The 2,658-nt window shown below is 53.1% G+C and overlaps 1 pseudogene; it reads left to right on the top strand.

The window, feature by feature from the left end:
• Positions 1-205: 205 nt before the first annotated feature.
• Positions 206-1,652, top strand: LOC103603256 (annotated as a pseudogene).
• The last annotated feature ends 1,006 nt before the right edge of the window (positions 1,653-2,658 follow it).

Here is a 2,658-nt window from a genome sequence, read left to right as displayed (position 1 = left end):
ACTGGATCCTACCTGACATGCAGTCGTGAAACCCACTGTCAGGGAGCACCACAGCCCACAATGCTGGTGAAGAACATCCACTCTGAAGGTGCAGGAAGCTTGCCACTTCCACATGAGAGATTTAAGGGCTCTCCCTCCTTGACTCTGACCACTGAAAAGGCATTCGGGAAACAAAACTTCCCAGCAAGCTGGGAAGAGGTGCAAGATGGCGCAAGTCAAAGACGGTGTTTTGCAGGTAGCAGAAGCTTCTACTCTCCCAGTTTCATTCAGCTTCACTCATACCTCTGCCCGGAGGTGGCTGTTGGACCCGGGAGAGAGCATGGGGCTGGCCTCAGAGAAGGATTTCTTGAAGACTGTGGAAGGGAGGGAGCTGCAGAGTGTGAAGCCCTCAAGAACCCCCAAGGAACTCACCATCCCTTTGATCAAGAATGGTCATCGCAGGCAGCCCCAGGCCCAGCTCCCTGGGCCATCCATGGATACTGATGTCTTGGTGAGTGGGGTGCTGTCCCAGGCCATGAAGGAGCTCTTTGAGGAATCTAAGAAGTCTCTGGAGGAGAGAGAGAACACAGGTGTCAACCACACCCTTGCTATCCCCATGATCCAGAAAGGATGCACCCCCAGTGGGGAAGGGGCAGACAGCAAACCCCGGGCTGAGATGGTGCCAGAGGAGGTCGATTATGAGGCAGTCCCTGTGGAGGCCTACGGTCTGGCCATGCTGCAGGGCATGGTCTGGAAACCTGGCGAGGGCATCGGCCACACCTTCAGTCAAGTAGTGAAGCCCCACATCAAGTCACTGAGGCCCAAGAGGTTAGGGCTGAGCACCTACCTGACGAAGACCCAGAATTTGGCCCCTACCATCCCCTACCACCTGCCAAGGCTAGATGAAGAGCAAGAGAAGGAAGAGGAAGACCAGCCTCAAGGGCTGGTGCCTGGACGAGCTGTCATGGTGCTTTCTGGCCCTCATTGAGGCCTCTATGGGAAGATGGAAGGCTGGATCCTGACAACGTTTGGGCCATGGTTCATCTGGCAGTGGGGAGGCCACATGGTGACTGTTAGTGAGTATTGCCTGTGGCCTGTCACTCAGGATGAGTTTGATAAGTCTCTAGATCTCAGCCAGGTGAGCAAAAGTTCCCCAGGGCAACAGCATGGAACAGACTCATCTTGGAAGTCCCCACAGAATCAGGACCTCCATGGCCAGTGGGAAGACTTGGAGAGAAAGTGGAAACACCTTCCAGACAGAGAGGATGGGCCTCCAGCCAAGAAAGGGAAAGCATCCCCCAGGAGTCAACACTGGTTGCACAGGGATCTGCATGTGTGGTTTGTGGACAAGCTGTACAAAGGCAGCCAGCGTTACAACACCAAGATGATGATTGAAGATGTCCTGAGCCCAGATACATGTGTGTGTTGAACAGATGAAGGCCAAGTCCTAGAAGACCTGAGAACACATGTGGGAGACCCTGGTTCCCAAGACGGAGGGCAGCTGAGTAATGGTGGTGCTGGGGCCACAGGCTGGAAGGGTGGGACACCTGCTGGGCTGGGACAGAGCATGGAGCCGGGCTTTGGTGCAGCTAGAGAGGGAGAACCAGCTGGTGGAGCTTCACTGTGATGCTGTGTGCCAGTACATGGGCCCCAGTGACACAGAGGAAGACTGACCCATGGGACCACTCCCACCCCCAGGCTGTTACCAGTTCTATGCTGTATGAGAAAGTTCCCATTTCTTGAAGGCAAGATAACTGCTCCATCCTCCACTTACAGCACAGTCCTGGGACTGGGACAGGAACAGGGACATGGATGGATGGACCAGAAGGGAGGCTAAGAACAGACCCAATATTTACCAGAATTTAGTGTATAATAAAAACCACCTCAAATACTTTTGTTTTTCCTGCCTCAGGTTTATTCATACAAACACAGGACACCAGCCCCATGCAGACAACAGCCCAGGGGCCATACCAGTCCTTCTGTCCTCACACTGGCAGACAGAGACCTCTACTCCAGAGCCTTTGTGGGGCTTGGGCACCTTTGGGGGCCTGAGCTGGAGTTGCAACTGAAGCTTGAGCTAGAGCTGCAGTTGAAGCCATGTCCTGGGCCTTGGTTTGAGCCTTGGCTGGCAGAACCCAAGACCCTTGGCAATGCAAGCACTGGCACGCTTTCCGAGCTTGGGGTGGGTGATGTAGGCAAGTCAATCAAGCTTGCGGCTGGTGCCCTTTGGGATTTTGGGCTTGACCTCCTTGGGCTTTACAAGATAGCCTCAGCACATGCACTCATGGCCTTGGCATTGTTGGCACGTGTTTTTTTCAGGCCCTTCTTGTGCTTCTTGGCAAAAGCTCATGTTCCTCAGGAACTTGGGGTCTACTCCCTTAGGAGATTCCTATCTTTGTGATCAAGGTTTCTTAGTGCCATTTCTGTGCCATTTCCAGGATTGGTTGTATGTGGTGTGGTTCTTGGACTTGGCCATGTCTGTATAGTAACCCTCAGCTGCCAAAGTGCCTGGGACTGGAAGAGAAGGAGTCACTTCAAATACTTTTTAAAAAGGCATTTAGAAGATGGAAATCCCATCACTCTTATTCTCATCTTTATCCACTCCAGACTGCCATTTCCCTCCGTGGGACCGCTAGATGCTGTCAAAGTCATGGAAGTGGCCATTCCTTTAGCAGCTTG

The sequence above is a fragment of the Galeopterus variegatus genome, unplaced genomic scaffold (assembly GCF_000696425.1).
Source record: "Galeopterus variegatus unplaced genomic scaffold, G_variegatus-3.0.2 Scaffold4523, whole genome shotgun sequence".
NCBI lineage: Eukaryota > Metazoa > Chordata > Mammalia > Dermoptera > Cynocephalidae > Galeopterus > Galeopterus variegatus.
The sequence above is the reverse complement of the archived record's forward strand: the minus strand, read 5'-3'. Positions and strand labels throughout refer to the sequence as shown.